The sequence below is a fragment of the Eumetopias jubatus genome, unplaced genomic scaffold (assembly GCF_037043125.1).
Source record: "Eumetopias jubatus isolate StellerSeaLion01/CBP00866 unplaced genomic scaffold, mEumJub1_p1.0 scaffold_17, whole genome shotgun sequence".
Taxonomy (NCBI): Eukaryota; Metazoa; Chordata; class Mammalia; order Carnivora; family Otariidae; genus Eumetopias; species Eumetopias jubatus.
Genome location: NW_028274823.1, coordinates 55,438,260 through 55,463,052, shown reverse-complemented (window position 1 = coordinate 55,463,052; position 24,793 = coordinate 55,438,260). Strand labels below are relative to the sequence as shown.

Here is a 24,793-nt window from a genome sequence, read left to right as displayed (position 1 = left end):
GCCGAGAGAGAGCATAGAAGCTCCATGTCCCTTCCCACATACCTTGCCTGATGTACCTCTTCCATCTGGCTTTTCCTGACACTGTCTCCAAGTAGATGGTTATCAGAATTGAGTTGAATTCCTGCATACCCTGCTGGTGTCCAAGGATTGCTTATTGGTGGACTGGGAAACCCGTTCACACATGTTGGAATTAGGTCCAGGAACCCAAAATAGTTGTTATGTGTCAGGAAAGGGAAATTGGCACAGAGGAATGATCCCAGGTGAGATTTGGAACAGTGATCATCAATGAACCATGAGAGTTGTCCAGCCAGCTCCTCAGAAACCCAAACACAGTTTTCGTAAAGAGACTATGTAAGAAAATTCACATAAATAAACTACACCTGGATGAGTTTCAAATGTCAGTTTCACTTTAAATGGGTTTAAAATACATTTCATATCAAATCATGACCACAGGAGCACAGATCTGTCAGATGCAAAAGTCTTTAATAACAACCTCTCTGTCAAAACTTCTGTCTCAACTTAAAAACACATATCTAGTCCAAAAAAACCATTCCTCATTTTCTGCCTTCTGAAAGTTTGTACACTGTTTTGTTATATTTTATGGACTCAATATGTTCTCTGTATAAATTCAGATTGGTGATGCATTTCAGCAGCTGAAACATATTTAGTATTTTAAAACCAAATCATTTACTTCATGTGTAGACCTCATGTCTAGATAAGGAGCCATTTTTAGCTTGTGGTTTATCATATCAATGTTGCCATACATTGTTAGCAAAATATTGTCCCAATGACAACATGTTCGTACACTACTAACTTGGGAAATATAGTTGACCTTTGAACAACACAGGTTTGAACTACATGGGTCCACTTATATGTGAACACAATACTGTGAACACAATACTGTAAACACAAGTCTACTTGAAAGAGTCTCTTCCTCTGCCCCTCCCCCCACTCTCTGTCTCTAAAATAAGTAAATCCTTAAAAAAAAGAATACATTATATAATACATATATAAAATAGGTATTATTCAACTGTTATTGGTAAGGCTCTGGTCGACAGTAGGCTGTTAGTAGTTAAGTTTTTGGTGAGTCAAATGTTACACACGGATATTTGATTGTGCAGGGGTCAGTGCCCATAATGCTTGCATTGTTCAAGGGTCAATTGTACAGTTCCTTTTTTTTTAAAGATTTATTTATTTTAGAGAACACAAGAGGGAGGAGGGGCAGAGGGAGAGGGAGAGACAGAATCTCAAGTGGACTCCCTGCCAAGCACGAGCCTGACACAGGGCTCAATCTCATGACCTGAGCTGAAACTAAGAGTTGGCTGCTTTACTGACTGAGCCACCCAGGCACCCCAAATTGTACAATTCTTAAACTGCCCTTGTGTTGCTGGCTTCTTCTTAGTTGGTTTTTAAAGCCAGTCAAGGTGGTGGTTTTGTTTCTTAGTGGCCATGCTTTATATGTGAGGTGTACTCTGGGTTAGAGATGTTGTAGTTTAGTAATAATGCATATTAAATAAGGAAAATCATTCCTCTGTAAATGAGGTAAGTGCACATTAGCAGTAGTCATTCTGTATCATACTTGACATTTGGCAGTCATGTTCAACTGCCTGTTCATGATATAGGGAATCCTGTCTTTGACAGATTATTTTGCCAGATGTCCAGGGTTTCCTTCCCAGATGGAGCAGTGCGAGTCACATGAGTCTGGCCTTGATCTTAATGGAGGTCAGTTTATATATAGTTTGTAGAGCTGCCAAGTAGAAAACAAAGATTTCATGAAGTTCATCCCTCGCTATGCCTTATGGGACAAACTTTTTGCTTCTTGTGCTCTGTTGTGCAAATGTCTCAGATGGGTAGTAAAGAAGCCTGAGAGAGAAAGGACAGGGAAGTCTTTTTATTGTTTTTTTCAGTGTGGAGGTTTGTCCTGCCCCAAGGAAGGTAGTGTATTCTAGGAAAAAGGACAGCAAACTTAGCGTATTTATTGCTCTAGTTGTGGTTTCATTTTTTATTTCATAGGTTTAGATGTTCACCAAGACTTTTCTCATTTATATTTATTAAATGGAGGTAATATTGCTTCTCCTGTGTACCTGTGAGAGATGTCAGGATAGGCAAATTTGGGGCTCTTCTTTTACTGCCCTTGTAGAAGTAGCATGTGACTGCATAAAATACTATTAAAAAAGCCAAAAGAAAGCAGCAAGTATTGCCAAACAGATAATATTACTGAGGAAGCTGATTATCCCCACTGTCAGTACTCATGTTTCTAGAAGTTTCCAAATTATGGTTACCTTTTGATTGAGCCATTTGTGTATAATACTTCTAGCAGGTGCTATAATAAGATTATGAAGAATTAAAAGATGATATAATTCATAAGTCTTGCATTGTAGAATGTTTCTATTCTCAAGTACTTTCATAACTTTTCCTTTATAGTTAATTGAAAAACCTAAGCAGGGATTTTTATACCTATTTGTATCATATACTGTTGGCAGACATAATCATTTCCATATGTATATCACTTTATAATTAAAAAAAAATCTTTCATACATTACCTCAGAGTACAGAGGTTAAATTATGTGTTGAGGACATAACACTATTTAGTGACCAATTCAGATTTGAATCCAGAGCTTCTTGGTGTCCATCCCATCAAGATGTCTGTTTTTGTTTGTTTGTTTGTTTGTTTTAAGATTTTATTTATTTAGAGAGCACAAGTAGGGGGAACAACAGACGGAGAGGAGAAGCAGGCTCCCTGATGAGCAGGAGCCCAACTTGGGGCTCGATCCCAGGACCCTGGGATCATGATCTGAGCTGAAGGCAGATCTGAGCCACCCAGGTGCCCCCATCAAGATGTCTTGATGGAGAGAATAATCTACAGTGAATATGGAATGTGCTTTATGCTCGAGTGCTAAGAAGATGCAGACATTAATAAAGTTGAGAGAATGGGCGCCTGGGTGGCTCAGTTGGTTAAGCGACTGCCTTCGGCTCAGGTCATGATCCTGGAGTCCCGGGATCAAGTCCCATATCGGGCTCCCTGCTCAGCGGGGAGTCTGCTTCTCCCTCTGACCCTCTTCCCTCTTGTGCTGTCTCTCATTCTCTCTCTCTCAAATAAATAAATAAAATCTTAAAAAAAAAAAAGTCTTTAAAAAAAATAATAATAAAGTTGAGAGAACATTCTTCCCTTAGTACTGTATCAGTAGTTGTGTAGCTAGCACTCTGCTGGTGGTAATAACTGTGAATAGCAGCAAAACAACGAAACTTATAAGCACATTGGAAGGACAGACCTGAAGCAAGTATATGCAGTCTTAGTTCTTCATTCTGTTTCAGGTTTTGCCTGCTGCATGGGTCACAGTAACCATCATTCTGTTGCAGAATTGGAGGCCTGTTAAACCCTCTAGTTTGCAGACCTGTGGTGTGTGTTCATTGCAGCTGAATTATAGCTGCTGTGGCTGACTTACAAGCTTGGAGTTTATGGTAATAGAAACTTTAAATGTCCCAAAGGGTGGAAGGAGCCCTTTTCTTAAGAGAGCAAGGTCAAATATCTATTTTGAGTTTGAAATGGAACAACAGGCAGTTTCTGAGGGATGCTGTTTCCAAGTTCAGAGAAACTATAGTTATGCCACTATGTGTAAATCTGGCGGTTTATATGTGTCATGTGGATATAAATTTCTTTTCTGTTGAGAGGCTCTAATTTTAAGCAAGAAGGTTTAGTGTCTCTGATGTGATTTTTCTTTTCTTTTTTCATTTTTAAAATATTTATTTTGAGAAAGAGAGAGATTGTGTGCACACAAGCAGGGGGGAGGTGCAGAGGGAGTGGGAAAGAGAATCTCAAGCAGACTCCCTGCTGAATGCTGAACCCGACTTGGGGCTCTATCTCACCACTCTGAGTCATTACCTGAGTAGAAATTAAGAGTCAGACACTTAACTGACTGAGCCACCCAGGTGCCCCTCTTTTCTTATTTTTAAAGTTAGTTCAAATCTGATAGATTGTAGGATTTTTTTTTTTTGACTGAATACCACTTAGTCTTAGGCCCCTTAGATTTGTATTGTTTACAGATCTCTCTAATGAGATAATTTTCACAATTTAAAATGATCTATGAACATGATTATCCTCCCTAAAATAAGAAATACCCAAAACGTGAATATATGATACAAAAAATTTAAATGAGGTGTCAATACTAACAGCAACAATACCATTTACATTTGTTGAGCACTTACTAAGTAGTGGGTACCAAGAACTTCCTGTATTTGCTAATTCTTTATAAATAAACAAGTCATAGTTTATAAAATGCCTTATCATCACAATTCAGCATTCATGGAAATGTGAAGATGGTATTCATTTTAACGGATGAGGGATCTGAGGCTCAGGTTGTGATACTACACATGGTTATGATTTATTGGTTATAATTTATTGAGCATCTATTCAGTGCCTGGCACTGTACTAAACACTTTACTTGCATTGTTTTATGTAATCCTCAAAACCACACTGTGAAGCAAGTACTATTTTCACACATTTTTTCCAAAGGAAGAAACTGAGGTTTACTTGCCCAAGATTACATAGCTAGTATTAGAGTAGGCGGAGTCACTTCCAGCTTATGAGAAGCCTTTGTTTGAAATAGAAAAAGGTGCCCCCTGTGGTGAACCAATTAAATAACTGAAACTTCTGGGCTGCCACACTACCCTAGGTAGTAGCCTGGGGGCTTGTGTTCGGTGTCACTTCTTCCAGCACGGGTAGCCCCCATACCAGGGTGGATGGCTTGGTAAGCTGAACGGAGGCAGAATTTCAGCCCCATTTTGCTTTCTTGGCCAGGTGCCCTTGTACTGTATCTAAACTTTGCCACTCTACACAATGATATTAAAGCTAGGATTTCAATCCAGGTGTGTCTGACCCCAGAGCCTGTATTGTGTTTAATAGCACACTGCCAGCTAAGGGCAAAGTTGAGACTTTGACCCACGTTTTTCTGACCATAAACATTTTGCTCTTTTTGTTATGTACCATTTGACTTACAAATGGCACCGGTGTCCCATATTGTGCTATGCCCATTGCCTGATTCCATAGGCATTGTTTGCTGGTGATGGTAAAGATTTCTAAGGCCTTGGGGCGCCTGGGTGGCTCAGTCGTTGGGCGTCTGCGTTCTGCTCAGGTCATGATCCCCGGGTCCTGGGCTTGAGCCCTGCGTCCGGCTCCCTGCTCCGCGGGAAGCCTGCTTCTCCCTCTCCCACTCCCTCTGCTTGTGTTCCCTCTCACTGTGTCTCTCTCTGTCAAATAAATAGATAAAATCTTAAAAAAAAAAAAAAGATTTCTAAGGCCTTAAAAGGGGAGAGCTAAAGAATTATAACCTCACATGTGTCATAACTCAATGTGTTTTTCGTTAAATGTAGCTCAAGACTTTTTTGCATTCCTGGTTTCACCACCCAGTTCCCTATATCACCTTGACCAGATTAGGGACAGAATATAGTATAATAATTAAGAGCATGGACTGTGGAATCAGACTACCTGGGCTTAAATTCTAGCTGTTACTTTACTAGTAATGTGAACTTGGGCAACTTCCTTACTGTCTTTAAGCCTGGTCTGTAATAGTGGAAGTGGAGTGGAAAATAATAGTTCCTATCCCAATGAGTTGTGGGAATAACTAGATGAGCTAAGTATATAAAGCACTTAGAAAAGTGCCTGGCACATAAATATAGTAACTGCTATTTATTTTATTTGTTTATTTATTTATTTATTATTTTTTTGTTTATTATTTTTTATTTATTGACAGAGCACAAGCAGGAGGAGCAGAAGAGGGAGAGGGAGAAGCAGACTCCCCACTGAGCAGGGAGCCCAACGCGGGGCTCTATCCCAGGACCCTGGGATCATGACCTGAGCTGAAGGCAGACGCTTAACCGACTGAGCCATCTAGGCGCCCCTAGTAACTGCTATTTAATTAATTGCTAGCTGGTGTTGTTATTAATATTACATCATTTTGATTTTGGGCCTATAAGTCAAAGCAATTTGATTTGCTGAAACATAAACAATGTCTAAAATATTGTCTCTTGGGACTTTTTCTTGCCAGATGGAAGTTTTCAAAGATTGTGTCTAAGTATTACTTTAGGAATACTAGCCCAATTGAACCCAGTTCCTGAAAGAGGTGTGCATGAGCCATCTAGTACTCTCCATTTTTTTCCTAGAATAATGTTTGTACTGTACTGTATCAATCTATATTTGTACTGTTAGCATTTAAGAATTGCATTTTCAGGGGCAGCTGGGTGGCTCATTCGTTAAGCGTCTCCCTTTGGCTCAGGTCATGATCCTAGGGTCCTGGGATCGAGCCCTGCATTGGGCTCCCTGCTCGGCGGGAAGCCTGCTTCTCCCTCTCCTACTCCCCCTGCTTGTGTTCCTGCTCTCGCTAACTCTCTGTCAAATAAATAAATAAAATCTTAAAAAAAAAAAATTTGCATTTTCAGTAGATTGCTCTAAGTTATAGCCACCAACAATTACTCATACATAAAAAATTTCTTTTGGATTGTGAGCCACTTTGGGGAGCCTCTGAAGAAATTGCATAATTCACTGGATGAATGAGAGTCCTGATTCTTGGAGGTTATATAATAGCATTATCATTGCTTGTTGTATTCATTGTCTGTACATGTATTGACTTTTAATACTTTAATACTTTTGTTTAATACTCCAATACTTTTAATACTTTTGCTGTATTTAGAGAACATCTCAATCTGAGAGACTCCCTGGTTGACATTACTTTGTCATAGCTAGCATGTTACCTGAGTTGCTTTTGCTACTGCCATTTCATTCACTGACCTTCCGTGTCCACTTTTTATCCCCTCTGCGCTCCACATCCTGATTTCAGCATGTGCCCTGAGAAGTCAGAGTTAGGATCTCACAGTCCATGAATTCAAGATTAAGATTTTTACTTGAGGAGACATATTAAAGCACATAAGTATATGAAAAAGCTAATTAACATTTCGAAAAACAGTAAATGATAAAATTGCTAAGTAAGTTTTTTTTTTTTTTTCAGTCAGTCTCACTAGGAAAATGGAAACTCTCAGGTATTTACAACAGAAGGAATTTGATGCAGGAAAAATATAACACAAGGCAGTGAAGGGGCTGAGAGCCAAATAAGATGGCGGGCGACGTAATCTAGAGATTGACAACAGGAAGTCACCACCAAAACCCCTACCAACTGAAGAAACACAGGGAGGTACTACATTTTTGTGTAGTGAGTACAAACATTGTTTCAGGGGAAAGAAAAAAAATAGAATATTTAATTTGTACAAGTACAAATTTAATTGTACAAGTACAATGTGATCCATCTCTCTCTTTTTCCCTTCCCTCCAAAAAGCACAGAAAACCCCATAAAAATTGCTATTTTTGAATAGCAAGTTTCTCACTTTTTCTAGGAGGTGCCAGCCTGCGCGTCAATGCTAAAGGATAAAAATTGGAATAACATCACCTAGTTTTCCTTTTTTTTAATCTCTAAAAAGAGGAAAAGAATTTAATGCCTAGCCAAAGTTGGTCTGAGGAGTAATACTTACCGAATATAAGCCAGTGTTTTTCCCCCGCTGAAGAATTTTGTCCCCCCACCCCCCACCCCGTGAGAATGTTCTTTGAAAACAACCCTCTATACTGTATGATGTCTTCAGATATAGTTGTATAGTAGTATTTGGCACCCAAAGAAATGATGTATAAAATCTCTGCCATCCAGAGAAAGTAAAATGTAATTATTAAAGTAATCTATTTCTCTTTTCTGAAAGCATGAATAGACAACTTTCAGTTACTGGAAAGAATTATCTAACCCCAGCTTGTCTGTGGGTGGATGAGCCTCACTGATTAGTGTTGGTCAAGAAATAAGCCAATGACTTTGCTGAATGTGTCAGTTTCTTGGCTTTCCCTAAAAGCAGAAATCACAAAACTATAGAGCTAATTAAACCCTGGCTTTCATGGCTCTATTTAACCTATTTCCCTGGCTTTGAGAACTTCAGTCATTTTAAAAAGTTTCCCCTTTCTTTAATACTATTTAAATTTTCTATTGAAAACAATTTTAAGGCGGATTTAAGAAGTAATGTGAGAGAAGACAATGATAATACATTTAGAAACAGAAGTTTCAAAAATGCAGTATTATTTAATGGAATGAGCTTCAAAGTTAAAATGTTCAAATTCTGTAACTCTGCCTCTATTCAGTTGTGTCATTAAGGTTATATTGCTTAACTTCTCCGTGTCTGTTCCTCTGGTCTCCGTGTAGGATCGTAGTACTTTTACTCATCTTAGAGACTTGGCTTGAGATATGACTGAAATTTATAAACTTTGCTTTAAAATAAACTCTCAGTGCAAAAATAAAGTAACACAATTTGTTATGGACTGAATGTTTGAGTGCTCCCAAAATTCAGATGTTGAAGTGCTAACCTCCAAAGTGACTATAGTATTTGGAGGTAGGTCCTGTGGGGAGATGATAAAGATTATGTGAGGTTGTAAGGGTGGACCCCTAATCCAGCAGGGCTGGTTCCCTTATTAAGAAGTAGAAGAAACACTAGAACTCACAGTGAGTAGGTGGCTGTGTGTAAGCCAGAAAGAGAGCTTTCACAAGAAACCAGTTCTTTCAGACCATCATCTGAGACTTGTGGCTTCCAGAATGGTGAGAAAATAAATTTCTTTTGTTTAAGCCACATAATCTATGGTATTTTGCTATGGCAGCCCAAGTAGACTAAGATACTCTTGATACTCCATTATCTTTAAATCCTACAAAATTTTAAAATCTTGTTTCAAGAAATGGCTTTCTTGAAAAACCTGGTTATAATACTTACAAGTCACACTGTAATAGAAAGGAGTATTTAGTGAGTAGTTACTTAGCGCCAGGCATTATTTTATTTTATTTTATTATTATTTTTAAAGATTTTATTTATTTGAGAGAGAATGAGAGATAGAGAGCACGAGAGGGAAGAGGGTCAGAGGGAGAAGCAGACTCCCTGCTGAGCAGGGAGCCCGATGTGGGACTTGATCCCGGGACTCCAGGATCATGACCTGAGCCGAAGGCAGTCGCTTAACCAACTGAGCCACCCAGGCGCCCCGCCAGGCGTTATTTTAGATGCATTTTTAAAAAGTATTTAAAAATTTAATCCTCAGGGGCGCCTGGGTGGCTCAGTCGTTAAGCGTCTGCCTTCGGCTCAGGTCATGATCCCAGGGTCCTGGGATCGAGTCCCGCATCGGGCTCCCTGCTCCATAGGAAGCCTGCTACTCCCTCTGCTTGTGTTCCCTCTCTCGCTGTGTCTCTCTCTGTCAAATAAATGGATAAAATCTTTAAAAAAAAAAAAATTTAATCCTCAGAAGAATCATAGGTGGCATTTTTGTCCTTATTTTACAGACAATGCAGCTAAGACTTGACCAAGGTCAGTTAGTAAGTGATAGCACTGAGATTCAAACATAGTCCCTCTGAAGTGTTTTAATTATATCTTAATTCTTCTAAGTTTCTACCAGCCATACTCAGTTCAGTAGAATGCCAGGCAGAATACAAAGGTTAGTGCCGTCCTAGGATATTAGAATTAGGAAAAGGTTTAGATACTTCATCTAATCTAACTTTGTTGTGTTAGGATGAGAGAACCAAGGACTAGAGTGTTAGTGAGGTGACTTAAAGCTGCAGAGCTAATTAGTGAAGTGAAGACAAATGCTGCCAGTGTTTTGCTGTCCATTTTTAAAGCTGTGTAAATACTAACCATTAGTAATGAGGGGCATGAGAAGTTGTTGAACAAGAGATTTGAATTGCATATGGAATGAGTCTTAAGCCACAAAATGAGCCTGAAATTTAGAGTCTTTCTACTTTTTATCTCCTGAAGAATGGAAGTATCAGTTGATAGGAAAGATGCAAAGGGCTGATATGATTTACAGTCTTATCTTCATCTTAAAAAAGGTATTTTAAGGTACAAAGAAAACGAGGTTATCTTATGGCCAGAATACCTCTTCTTACCTTGTCACATGATGGGGATGTTTGGTATTTTATGATAGCCTCTGCCATTCCTTCATGAGTACCTGCCAGTCTGAAAACTCTTTGTCAAAGTGAAAGCTGACTTTTCCCAAATTGTGCTTTTGAGTAGTAGAATAAACTATATAAGGGTTGATCTAAGAAATTAACTTTTTACTCTTTGACTTTGCAGTTGAATTCCCATCTCTACTACTTTTGAGCTGTGTAATGAATCTCAGCAAGATACTTAAATCCTCTGGGCCCCTACATCTGTTCCCATAAGGATAGGTAGAATCACCTTTGTAGGTGATTGTAAGGGTAAGAATACTGCAGAGGTGGGCACATATTATGCCCTCAAAAATGTCAGCTGATATTGTGAATTATAGTATTGAGCGTGCCTCTGAAGAGGGAAAAATAATGCCAAGTTTAGAGGGTTGTGAAATGGCAATTTCTGAATCCTTGATTTAAGAGATGAACTTCTAGTAGTAATTTATTTTGTCACATACTCAAGAGATTTAAGTTAAAATCACAGTGCATAAATAAAATAGTTCTTAATGGATCTTGGGATTGCTAGAACTAAAAACATGTTTCTGATGACAACATATATGTGATTTAAAAAAATAGGGTATGTGATATGAAACAGGAAAATTGATAAAACAAAAAAAGGCTATATATGTGCAAGTTCCATGGGAAGACTGTGTCAGAGTGAGTTCTTGTCCTGTTAATAAAAGGAGACAAGTCAGAAGAAGTAAACCAGTATTAATAGATCTCTTTGCCTGGAATGACTAGTGTAGAATGAAAGCAATTCATATTGCCAGTTAAGATTCTGAATTGAAGAAGGATGTTTTAATTATAGTAATAAGGATCTTTAGAATTAAATTATGAACATGTATCAGTTCTAAAATACTGTTGAGCATCTCTATAGACAGCAACTGTGCTAGGTATTAGGAAAACAATTTTGAGTAAGATCGAGCTCCCACCCTTGAGCAGACATAGACAGTAATAGTATAGCATCATAAAAACGGTGCCCCAAAATACTAGTATTTTACTGCTGCTGTAATAAATTACCATAAACTTAGTGGCTTGAAAAAACAAAAATTTATTATCTTGCAGTTGTGTTTGGTCAGAAATCTGACATGGATTTCACTGGGCTAAAACTTGGGTGTCAGCAGGGCTGTGTTCCTTCAGGACACTTTACAGAAGGATTTATTTGTCTCCCTTTTCTAGTTTCTAGAGACTACGCATATTCCTTGGCTCATAATCACTTCCCCCGTCTTCAAAGCCAGCAGCAGTGGGTTCGGTTCTTCTGTCATTATCGTCTCTCTGGGTCTCTGCCGCTGGGAAAGTTTTTCTGATTTTAAGGACTCCTGTGATTACATTGGCCTACCTGGGTAATCCTGGATGATGATTTTAAATCCTAATCTCAAAGTCCTTAATCACATCTATTAAGGTCCCTTTTGCCATGTAAGGTAGCATATTCATGGATTTTTGAGGATTTAAGTGTTGACATACCTGGGGGCAATTATTTTGTCTACCATATCAAGGAAATATGGAAGAACACAAGTTGGGCACCTAATCCAGTTTAGGGGTCCAGGAAAAACTTCCAGGAGGAGATCAGCTGGGTCTTGAATTGGGTGAAGGAGGAATATTGAGAAGTGGCCGCCAGGTAGGTATCAAGATGAGTAGGAGAAAAGCATTTGAGTTAGGGGAGCTATATGAGTGTCTAAGGGAGTATAAAACAGCATGGCTTATTTTTTAAGGAACTACAAATTAGTTCAAGGTGTAGTGTGAGATGGTGGGATGGGGAGAGAGGTTTGATTATGGTGGTATTTTGCATACTGTCTTTAGAGTTTGGGATTATCCTATAGGCAGTGGCATGACTTTGAAGGGTTTAAAACTGAGGAATTATGTGATCAGATTTCACTTTAGATAGATCATTCTCAGCTGTCATGAGAAAGAATAAGACTGGAGGTAAAGAGACAATGGGAAAGGCTGTTACTTTTGTTCAGCTGTTGTCATATATTACTCAGTTGGTTAAGTTTTTGGCTTAGATGACTGAGTTATACAATCTGAGACAGAAGAATACAGAAAGGTTTGAGAAATATAAGGTAATAATAATACCCCCCGCCCCGCCAATACACACACACACAAAGAGAACCACCTGATAGTGAGTTAATCTAAATTCTTAAATTCTTTCTCTAAAAGTAGCCATTTACCATTAGTAAGTAAGCAAACAGTTTATTAGATTCAACTGTTAGATTTTTCTATTCTTAAGAGCATCCACTTTTTTTCCCCCTCTTTGTCATCCACTCCACATTTACATAATGTTGACTAGCCACATATTTTGCCTTTCCCTTCCCTGTGGCTTTCACTTCCACTAAATGATTTAAGGAATCAGGGCATTGTAGAAGTATATTCCAGTTTACTTTCTCTTCCTTCTTTGTGCTGTGGTGATTGAGCCAGTTTCTGGTTTGCCAAACAGTCCATTAATTCAATTTAATGGGCGGTATAATCTTGGCCACAGAAAGAATTGTTACTTCAAAATATCAAAAAAAAACACAAAAAACTGGGGGAAGATGGTTGCTGATAGGGAGTAGAAGTTACATGTAGACATGGTATTTTTTCCTTGTGGTTATGCAGCAGTTTAATGTATTGCATAGCTAGGAATTCCAGTTATTTTGAAAGGTGAACTTGTGCTTGGTCTGGTAGCTGAAAGGTAGCATAACATTGTAGCACACATGCCCAAATATTTTCTGTTCACCAGCTGGACTGAGAGTTCCTGCATACACTGCTCTAACTACAAAATGTTCAAGTGTTAATTATACCTTTTCATTAGGAAGAGTATGCAGTAGGGAATAATCATAATTTGAATTTAAATGGTTACATTCCCTTAAACAGATTTCAGGTTATATTTTCAATATTTCTAAATGAAAAATGGGGCACAGTCTACTTACAGTAACTAAGAAATGTGATTGCCATGAAGTTCTAAGTTGATTTAATTATTTTTTGGCTATATGAAGAGAATGGGATTTTTCAGGGGATTTTCTGAATTTCTATATAGCACAAGTTCACTGTAGATACTTTGATTAGTAGCCACTACATAGAGTCATTAATGACCATAAATTTGTAGAGTGGGATAAAAATGAGAGACGTGGATGTGATTTTTTACTTTAGGAAGAATGAGATATTAGGGCTTAGAGAACAAAGGTCTTGATGAAAATACTGTCCTTTACCCAAACAAACTCAGTCTATGAGAATTCAGTTGTTGATAGCATAGCATAGTTAATTTGACTGACCACTTACAAATGTATTAATGAAAACAGATTTGTTCATAATGTTGCAAAATCTGCAAATGGTTTCCTTAGAGGTACTGTAAAAGATGAGAGATGATGGGAGAGGGTAATGAGTAAGGGGAAAGGAAAAGTTCATTAGCCTTTTGTGCTCCTCCTGGAAAGTTACTAATACCTGGAATGTTCTTAGGTTTAAAAGATTATTTTATTAACCTGTAGGGTTTTCTCTTGCAAATATTAAAAGCGAATGACTTCATCAAGAATAAGGAATCCCTTTTTTCACCTGTGGTGAAAGCTTACAGAAGCTCTAAAACTTTCCAGAATAAAAATAATCTATTATTTTTCATTCCTTAAGTGTATTTCCATTGGAATAAAATTAAGAGAAGCTTGGAATTTCAGAGTAACTTTTATGTCATTCTTTTCTCTTTCATTTATTTTTATGTTCAGTAGGAAGAGTACAAGATTTTCTTGGATGTCAGATAGATTAAATACAGCCTTAGCCATTAATTGGCGTTACTGATATATGGTGAAATCAAGGCTTGCCACAGTCTCTACCATTCATATATGAGGTTTTTTTGGATGGCCTCTCAAGTGTTGCTAGGTATCAAATATGCAAGAAGCAGAAGGCCTGTGTTTATTCATTATGTTTAGATAGTCATAAATTAACAATCTTCCGTTTTGGGCTGCTTGGACGCCTCAAACCCTCAAGTACTTTTCAGTCTTACCCTCAAATAATTTAAAAAATAATTCTCTTTTTTCAAATGTACTTTTAGGAGATTTCAGAATCTTATAGTTAGGACATTAAAACTGAACTTTCAGGACGAAAGTCCATTTCCCAGTACTTCTGTTTGTCTCTCTGTAAAACTGGTTGGATACTACTTTATGGCCTTCTACTACTACTACTTATGGCCTATATTTCTGATACTTACTGATCAATTATGATCAAAAACCAAGTTATTGAACATTCTGTGGTTCTTCAGATGAACTTCTGTGTTTTAACAACTCTGTTTCTTCTGATTTAAATATGCTCATTAAACACTTTTCCAAAGACCGGTAGATATGAAAGTGTTATTCAGAAAAAATTGTTCTTGTTGGGGTAATTCTTTTTTTTTTTTTTTTTTAAGATTTTATTTATTTATTTGACAGAGAGAGACAGCCAAAGAGAGAACACAAGCAGGGTAAGTGGGAAAGAGAGAAGCAGGCCTCCCGCCGGGCTCCCTAGCCCGATGCGGGGCTCGATCCCAGGACCCTGGGATCATGACCTGAGCCGAAGGCAGACACCCAACGACTGAGCCACCCAGGCGCCCCTTGTTGGGGTAATTCTTATAAGGCCTAGTCTTGAATCTGGGTCTTCTGTTCCTTTTTTTTTTTATGATGGAAAAAAGATAAGTTTATTTTGAAATTGTTTTAATTTACAAATACAAAACACCTTGGAAGACAAAAAAAATGAAAGAAAAACACAAAACATAGGCAAATTTTTACTCCATGAGCTTCTCAAATCCTCACTTATTCACCAATCCCCAAGATGAAAAACTCTTCTAAAAAGGTATTCAGCCACCAACAATGATGTTATTAATAGGGATATGGATCAATTTCCCCAAAACCCAGTGAATCCCATTATAGCAAATCCTATTGCTGTCGCCGTGGCAATCTTCTGGAATTCTTTTCTATCAGGTTTAGTGCATCTTTTAACCAGCTGAATTGAGTCCTTCACAAACTGCCGACTTGGCTCAACAAACTGCATTACCTGATCCATGATGCCTGCCAGCCAACGGCTCAGACGCCAGCGACACGTAGCACAAAAACGAACTGACCTAGGGCCACTGGAACCGGAAACCGGTTTCTTCTGTTCCTTTTTAAATAAACTTTACTGAGGTATAATTTATCATACATTGAACTAAACCTAAATGTACAATTACTGAGTTTTGATATGTGTATATCCATATAACCACCACCATAATCAAGTAGATAGAATATTTTCATCATTAAAAAAAGTACCCTTGTGCTCTTTGCAGGCCATCTCTTCTACCTGTGGCCCCAGACTACCATTTACCTGCTTCTGTCATTGTAGATTAGTTTTAGATTCTATATGTAAAAAGTATTATTTATGTCCTAAACTCAAATTATTTTATGTCATTTTAGTGATTATTTTAATGGATTACTTTTGTTTAGGACTTTAGGAATTTCCAAATTAAAAGTTTTCTTCCGCTATCTGTAATGGTCCTCTGAGCTCTGGAGTTTCCTCAGGAAGATATTACTTGCAATTTACAGAGAATAAAACAGAGGCACAGGGTAAAGACCCAGAGATAACACAAGCACCACATGAATTCTTGCTTGTTCAAAAAGGAGTTTAGTTGAAAGTCTTTTTTTTTTTTTTTTAAAGATTTTATTCATTTGACAGAGAGAGACACAGCAAGAGAGGGAACATAAACAGGGGGAGAGGGAGAGGGAGAAGCAGGCTTCCCACCAAGCAGGGTGACCAACGCGGGGCTCGATCCCAGGACCCTGGGATCATGACCTGAGCCCAAGGCAGACGCTCAACGACTGAGCCACCCAGGTGCCCCAAGGAGTTTAGTTGAAAGTCTTATGAGAGGAATATCTACTTTGATTTGACTGTATCAATGGGTTTAGTATCAAATCAGTTCTTTCCAGCTCTTTTGTCCCTGACATACTAGGTTCTGATGAATTTATAAAGGATAAAAATAAAGGATTCAGGATTTGTGTTTGAGTGCTGAATCTGCCACCCCTTTTTTTAGTGACTTTGATCAAATCACAGGGTTTTTAAAGTTTAGTTTTCTGACCTATAAAATTTATACCTTAGTTTTATTACCTCTAAAATAAAAATTTATAGTTATTTTAGGAATTAATATTTGAATGAACAGAAGTCTGTTTAATTTTGGGAGAGATTATACTGATTGTTTCATTTTCATCTTGTTAGGCTCTTAACTTTTTTTATCTTCCAAAATTGTAATGCAGTTCTTACCAAAATCCCAAGAAGATTTTTGTAGACTTGGACAAGCATGTTTTGATATTTGTATAAAAAATTTAGGCTCGGGCGCCTGGGTGGCTCAGTTGGTTAAGCGACTGCCTTTGGCTCAGGTCATGATCCTGGAGTCCCGGGATTGAGTCCCACATTGGGCTCCCTACTCGGCAGGGAATCTGCTTCTCCCTCTTACCCTTCCCCCTCTTGTGCGCTCGCTCTCTCTTTCTCTCTCATTCTCTCTCTTTCTCTCTCTTTCTCAATAAATAAATAATAGATAAATAAATAAAATCTTAAAAAAAAAGTTTAGACTCTTAGGTTTTAATTTAGGCACACGTTAGATGAGGAGATGAACTTTAAAAACAACCTCTAAGGGAACATAGAAAATATCACAGTAAAATGACTTATACTGTCTTTTAGAGTGAAAAGTTTCCAAGGGGGAAAAAAGGGGGGGTTGGGAATAAAGAGTAGTCAGTTTTTGAATTAGAGAAGAAAAAAAAATGGCTTGTACTTTAAAAAAAAATGGAATTTGTTTCTACACAAAATAAAATTGCCATGGAATCTTTCTTAAATTATGTCTCTGTAGTCCTAGATCCTCTTAAGTGAAACTACTTGACTATGAAGTCAGTTTGGCATTTTAATAATTTATCTCTCCTGTCAGGTTGCAAGATAGACATGTCTTCTTTAAAAATGTGCTTTATAGTCAATAAGATAAGGTTCTGAAGAATTTTTCTACAAAGGATTGTGGTAATTGTTGATTTAAAAACCTATGTATAGGGGTGCCTGGGTGGCTCAGTAGTTAAGCGTCTACCTTCAGCTCAGGTCATGATCCCAGGGTCCTGGGATCGAGCCCCACATTGGGTTCCCTGCTCCATGGGAAGCCTGCTTCTCCCTCTCACACTCCCCCAGCTTGTGTTCCCTCTCTTGCTGTGTCTCTCTCTGTCAAATAAATAAATAAAATCTTAAAAATAAAATAAAAACTTATATATGATCTCAGTGAATTTAGGAATTCTCAATTTCTGTTAGAATTCCAGGAAATTAGAATTAGGCAAACCTATCTTGAACTGTATGCATTGTGGGAACTGAGTTAGCAATATGATAATTTCTTAAATGATGAGTTTAGTTTACTCACATTGATTGTTGTTACTAATATACTATATATTATTGCCATCAGTTATAAGACACACCATTTTATGTAGCAGTTAGAAAAAATATGATTAAACTATGAATAATACTTTGTCATGCAATATTTTAATGTTATTGAAAAATTTATTTAGATTTTTTTTTTTTTTAAGTAGGCTCCATGACCAGCGTGGAGTCCAACGTGGGGCCTGAACTCCCAACCATGAGATCAAGACCCGAGCTGAAATTAAGAGTCAGATGCTCAACCAACTGGGCCACCCAGGCACCCCTAGATATTTTTTAAAATCACAGATTACTCTTAGACACATATAAAAAGGAATATATAAATGAAATAAATTGCTTAAGGTAACCTTAAAATTTCTTCATATTTCAGAGCCCAAGTCTTGTGAATCATTCTTTTACTGAGAGTTGTGGATGTTTATGTTTTCCCATATGATGTTATCCTGTGTGTATGTATGTATGTAGGCTCCACACCCAGCATGGAGCCCAAGGTGGAGCTTGAACTCACAACCTTGAGATCAAGACCTGAACTAGATCAACAGTTGGCCACTTAACCAACTAAGCCACCCAGGCCCCCCTGCCTTGTGTTTTTAGAAAATGCTTCAATATTGTCTCTATAGAGTTTTCTTCCAAGTTCTTAACACATACTCTGCACTTTTTGATGCTGGCACTTTCTTGGTCTTAGTGTCAGTGGAATGTCCAAACAACAAAAGGACACTTCTTTTTTTTTTTTTTTTTAAAGATTTTATTTATTTATTTGACAGAGAGAGACACAGCGAGAGCAGGAAGACAAGCAGGGGGAGTGCAGGAGGGAGAAGCAGGCTTCCCGCTGAGCAGGGAGCCTGATGCAGGACTCTATCCCAGGACCCTGGGATCATGACCTGAGCCAAAGGCAGACGCTTAACCGACTGAGCCACCCAAGCACCCCGGACCCTTACTTCTTCTTAAGATGAACATTAAATGGTTTGTTGAAGGAAATGAAGAGGTTGCAGTTGATCAGAAACTGTGAAGGGAAAACCCAAGTTCCTGCTTGCACAGGCAGTGACAACTATGTCACAATGGCTGCTTTGCTTTCAGAGATTCCATTGAAGGTAGATGCATTTTGATTTCAAAGATGTTAAAATGTGAAAAAAAATCTTAGTAGTATTGAAATGTGCTGTATGTTTGTATGTATTTATTATGTATTTGGGTGTGTTCATTTTAACAGCTTTATTGAGTTATAATGACAAAATATACAATTCACCCATTTAAAGTATTCAATTAAGGAGTTTTTAGTATATTCATAGGGTTGTACAACCATGACCACAGTCAGTTTTAGAACATTTTTATCACCCAAAAAGAAACCTCATATCCATTATCGGTCACTCCCAATTTTCCCCAATCTTCCCAGTTGTAGGTAACCAACAATCTACTTCCTGCCTATAGATTTACCTACTCTGGACACATCTATGCTGGAATCATACCCTATGTGGTCTTAAGGTGAAAGATTAGGTTATTGAATTCATATCTTTTTTCATGTAAGGCACTTGCAGCTATAAATTTCCATCTGAGCACCACTGTAGTTATATTCCATAAGTTTTGTTTTGTTGTGTCCTCGTTTTCATTCATCCCAAAATATCTTCTATTCTAAATTTTCCAAATTCCTTCAGTTACTGATTTCTAATTTCATTCTCTTACAGTTGGAGAGCATACTTCCTATCGTTTCAATCTTGTTTAAAGTTACTGATGGTAGTTTTATGGCCTAGCATGTGATGTCTTATTTTTCTGTTCCTCTGTTTATCCTGTACTACTTTCTTCTTTCTTTTGCATTAAGGGAATATTTTCTAGTGTAACATTTTTTTATTTTTTATTTTTTTTAAAGATTTTATTTATTTGACAGAGAGACACAGCGAGAGAGGGAACACAAGCAGGGAGAGTGGGAGGGGGAGAAGCAGGCTTCCCGCGGAGTGGGGAGCCCGATGCGGGGCTCGATCCCAGGACCCTGGGATCATGACCTGAGCCGAAGGCAGACGCTTAACGACTGAGCCACCCAGGTGCCCCTCTAGTGTAACATTTTAATTCCTCTGATTTTTTTTTTCACTATTTCCTTTTTGAATTATTTTCTTGCTGGGTATCCTATGGCTTATTTTAGCACATCTACTTCAGATTTATACTAACTTAAATCCAGTAAAACATCAAAATGTACTCCTATTTATCTCTATTTCCTTTTCTCCTTTTTTGCTATTATTATTATGGAGTTGACCCTTGAACAACATGAGTTTGAACTGCATGGGTCCACTTTTGGGAGATTGTTTTCAATAAATATACATACAGTACTGTAAATGTATTCTCTCTTCCTTATGGTGTTTTAAAATAACATTTTCTTTATTGTAAAAACAGGATATATAATACATATAACATTACAAAATATGTGTTAATCAACTATTCATTTATTGGTAAGGCTTCCAGTTAATAGGAGGCTATTAGTAGTTAGGTTTTGGGGAGCCAAAAGTTATACACAGATTTTCCACTGGGGGAATGGATGACCCTCTTGTTCCAGGGTCAACTGCACATCTTATAGCTATATATGTTTCAAACCTAACAGTATTCTATAATTATTACTTTATATAATTTTATACCTTTTAAAGAAGCTGAGAGAAAACTGGAGAGCAAGTATAGATTTTATAAAATTTCTTATTTTAAACCTTCTTGTTTAGCATTTGTTATCTTCATTTGTTTCTGTGAATTCAAGTAACCTTTTGGTGTCATTTCCTTACTCCAGTACAAACTTGTTCCTGTTGACTCACTTTATGCTGTTATTGTCAAATATATTACATCCACAAATGCATAATCTCAATAATACAATTATATACATATTGTTTTATTCAAGTGCTTTTAAAATAGTTAATAGACATAAAAATAGGTATTTATACTATATTTTATAACCATGTAATTACCTTTACTGAAGCTCTTTGATTTTTTTTTTCCATGTAGTTTGAATTTTAGGGTCATGTGCTTTCAGGCTAAATAGTATCCTTTACTATTTCTTCTTCAGCTTCTTGTGGAAACCTCACTCTGTGAGCAAACTGGGTGTGTAATTAAGGGTAGTTGGGATCCCAGTGTTCTTGGCCTGCCTGCTATGGTAGAACTTCTCCCTATGAATGGAGGCTGAGTGGAGGAAGTGAAACCCTAGACCTCTCAGAGGCTCTTGCCTCTATAGAGCTTCTGCAACAGAGATGGAAGTATGAGAAATGCTTCTCATAGGAGACTGCCCCTCCTAGCCAGATACCATAGTCTTCAACTGGGGGTTGGGGGCAGAGGGAGGCCTACATTCTTGGTTAAATTCACCCAGAGTAGAGCTTCCATCATGCTGATCTCGGGGAAGGGAGGGAAGGGAGCAGGTTGTGGCTCAAATGCCACAGATTTTTGCTGGTCTTGCAGAGATTTTCTTGAATAAATGTTCTTTATTTGCTACATACTTTTAGGACAATTTCCAGAAACTTTAAACAGTTGATTAGTTTTTGTTTTATAGTTTTCATCAGTTATAATTGTTTTTGCTGGGTAGATGGTCCATCGAACTCCTCAAATTGGCATTTTAGAAGTTGTCTCCATTTTGTTTATTTTTACCATCTTACTTTATATTGACTCTACTTTTTCTGTGCTTTTTTTTCTGAAAATGTGTTCCTTATACTCATTTTCTCCTCTATGAACTTGGAAGTTATGTATTTTATATATATTTACATTTTCCCTTACAATTTTAACATACATTTCTGACTTTAAGTTTAATCAGTATCTCTACCTTTCTTTCATACAGTCCAGAAACTTTAGTATGCTTTTACTTCTGTCATTCCCTCTATCATACAAAATGTTCTCTCTCTCTCTCTCTCTCTTTTTTTAACGGAGGGACAGAGTGGGTGGAAAGACACAGGGAGAGAGAATCTTAAGCAGGCTCTACACTTTGTGCAGAGCCCGACGTGAGGCTTGATCTTACAACCCTGGGATCATGACCTGAGCCGAAATCAAGAGTTGGACGCTTAACAGACTGAGCCACCCAGGAGCCCCACAAAATATTCTTTTTATCTTGTTTTTAATTTCACATTTTATTCTTCCAAGTCAATTGTTGTTGTTATTATTGGTTTTTGTGTAACACTGGCTTAGATATAGCCCAGTCTTTGCCAGTATCTTTGTTCAGCACTCTCTCCTTTTTAGGTTCAATTTTCTTCTTTTGAAGTACATTTTTTAGTAGTTCTTTCTCTTAGGCCATATTTGTAGTAAACTCTCTCATTCTGTGTTCTTGTGAAAATGTTTTCATTTTTGTTTATCCTTTAATGATATTTTAGTTGCATGTAGAATTTTAGCTTGATGGTTACTTTATTTTAGCCTTTTGATGATGTTATTCCATTTTGTTCAGACATCTTGTGTCAATCTGTTTCTTTGAAAGTCGTCATATTTTTTCTTTAATTTTTTGGTTTTTTTGCGTGTGTGTGGTAAAATACACATAACAGATTTTATCATCTTAACCATTTTTAAGTAGTTCAGTGGCATTAAGGACTTTCACATGGTTGTACAACCATCATTGCCATCTCCAGAACTTTTTTGTTTTATCATCGCAAACAGGAACTCTGTTTGTCTATTAAACAATAACTTCTCATTAACCTTACCCGAGCCCCTGGTAACCGCTCTTGTACTTTCTATCTCTGTGAATCTCTGTTATCTATTTTAGGTACCTCGTATCAGTGGAATCATCTAATTGTCCCTTTGTGTCTGACTTATTTCATTAGCAAAATATTTCCATGTTGTAGCGTGTATCAGAATTTCCTTCTGGAGTGGTGGGGGGTAGGAGGGATGGGGTGGCTGGGTGATAGACATTGGGGAGGGTATGTGCTATGGTGAGCGCTGTGAATTGTGCAAGACTGTTGAATCACAGATCTGTACCTCTGAAACAAATAATACCTTATGTGTTAAAAAAAGAAGAAGAAAATAGCAGGAGGGGAAGAATGAAGGGGGAGAAATTGGAGGGGGATGAACCATGGGAGACGATGGACTCTGAAAAACAAACAGAGTTCTAGAGGGGAGGGGGATGGGGGATGGGCTAGCCCGGTGATGGGTATTTAAGAGGGCGCATTCTGCATGGAGCACTGGGTGTTATACGCAAACAATGAATCATGGGACACTACATCAAAAACTAATGATGTAATGTATGGTGATTAACATAACATCATAATAAAAAAAAAGAATTTCCTTCCTTTTTAAGGCTGATAATATTCCATTGTATTTATATGCCACATTCTGTTTACCCATCAGTGGATATTTGGGTTGTTTCCACCTTTTAGCTATTGTGAATAATGCTGCTGTGAACACTGTTGTGCAAATTACTGTTGGAGTCTTTGTTTTCAGGGGTTTTTTTTTTAGATATATGCCTAGAAGTGCAATTGCTGGATCATATGGTAATTCTGCTTTTAATTTATTAAGTAAACACTATTGTTTTCCACAGTGGCCTCACCATTTTGTATTGCCACCAGCAGTGCGGAAGGGTTCCAATTTCTGCACATCCTTGCCAATGCTTGTTATTTTCTGTTTTTGTTTTTTTGTTTTGTTTTCACTAATAGCTATGCTTATAGGTGTGATGTGGTATCTCATTATGGTTTTAATTTGCATTTCCTTAGGGATTAGTGATATCTTTTCATGTGCTCTCATTTCTTTTACTATGTTCTCTTATGTTCCTTCTGTTTCACAGTCATGTATCTAGGTGTAGATTTGTTTTTATTTATTATTTGGGGACTTATATGGTACCTGAATCTGAGGATTCATGTCTTTTATCATTTCTGGAAAATTCTTTATCCCTTTGAATGTTATTTTTTTCCCTCCATTATCACTCTTATGTTTCTGTTGATCATCTATTAACACATGGTGGTCCTTTTCGTTCTTTTTTTAAAATATGCTCTGTTTTTTTTCTTCTGCATCCTGGATAATTCTTTATATCTGACTTCTGATTTACTGATTCTTCAGTATGTCTTATGTGCTATTTGAACCATGAATTTGACATTTTAGTTACTAGTTTTCATTTCTAGAAGCTCTGTTAGGCTCTTGTTCAAATATGCCTATAATTTTCATAGTCTTCAAAAGTTTTTCAGATTTTTTTTATCTGTATTCATCTTTTTCTTTTGAAGATTTTATTTTTAAGTAATCTCTACACTCATTGTGGGACTCGAACTTATAACCCCGAGATTAAGAGTTGCATGCTCTGCTAACTGAGCCAGCCAGGTGCCCTTGTCTCTATCCATCTTAAACAAATATGCTTTCTAGTCTGTATCAGATGGTTTTAGTATCCAAAATTCTTGGGGTTAATTGTCTAACATTATCTGTGATGGATTGTTTTCTCAGGTGTTTTGTTTTTTGAATAATATACTTACTTACTCTGGGGTTTTGTATGTAGTAATTCTGTGTGGCCCAGGTTGAGGGTTTTGTCTCCAGAAATATATTGAGTTTGATTTTTCTGAGTGTCCAAGGTTATTGTGTCTCAGCACCACTTTCTGTATTTCTCAGCTTGAGAGTGTTTATGTAATATTTGAATAGAGGCCAAATTAAAGACATAATTCCTTGTCATATTCCTGTGGCATGAATAAATTCCTTATAATTCTTTCCTTCATTGAGTATGTAGCCCTTCAAGTTCCTTGCTTTATGGGAGGATGTTAGTTGTAACCTTATCTTTTATAGCTCAAATTTTTGTCTCCAGCCCCTTGCTGGTTTTTTGTTTTTTACTTTTAATCGTGGTAAAATATAATTTTTTTCGTCTTGCAAAATTGAAACTTTATATATATTAAGCAAAAAACAACTCACCATTCCTTCTCCTTGCTGGCTCCCCTCAACCACCGTTCTACTTTCTATATATGTGAATTTGACTACATACCACATATAAATGGAATAATATAATATTTGTCTTTTGGTGACTGGCTTATTTCACTTAATGTCCTCAAGTTCCACGTTGTAGCATATGTCAGAATTTCCTTCCTTTTTGAGGATGAATGATACTCTATTATATGTATGTACCACTTTTTATTTATCCACTCATCTGTTGATAGAAACCTAGGTTGTTTCTACCATTTGGCTATTGTGAATATTGCTACTATGGAAATGGATGTGCAAATATCTCTTTGAGTTTTTATTTCTTTTGGGTATATTGCCAGAAGTGGGATTGCAGGATCATATGGTAGTTCTATTTTTAATTTTTTGAGGAACCACCATACTGTTTTCTATAGCAGCTGCACATTTTTTCTTTTCCCACCAATAGTGTGCAAAGGTTCCAATTTCTCCACGTCCTTGTCAACACTTATTTAGTTATTTATTTACAGACCAAGCATGCATAAGCAGGGGAGGGGAAGAGGGAGAGGAAGAGAGACTCTTAAGCAGGCTCCAAGCTCAGTGCAGAGCCTAATGTGGGGCTCGGATCTCATGGCCCTGAGATC

At 37.4% G+C, this 24,793-nt stretch overlaps 1 protein-coding gene and 1 pseudogene across 1 annotated transcript in view; one reads left to right on the top strand and one right to left on the bottom strand.

Annotated features, from left to right (window-relative positions):
• MCU (mitochondrial calcium uniporter) overlaps positions 1-24,793 on the top strand; it is a 198,577-nt gene that overhangs the window by 57,320 nt on the left and 116,464 nt on the right. The gene's annotated exons all lie outside the window — the stretch shown is intronic.
• On the bottom strand, positions 14,660-15,039 carry LOC114214166 (protein transport protein Sec61 subunit gamma pseudogene; annotated as a pseudogene).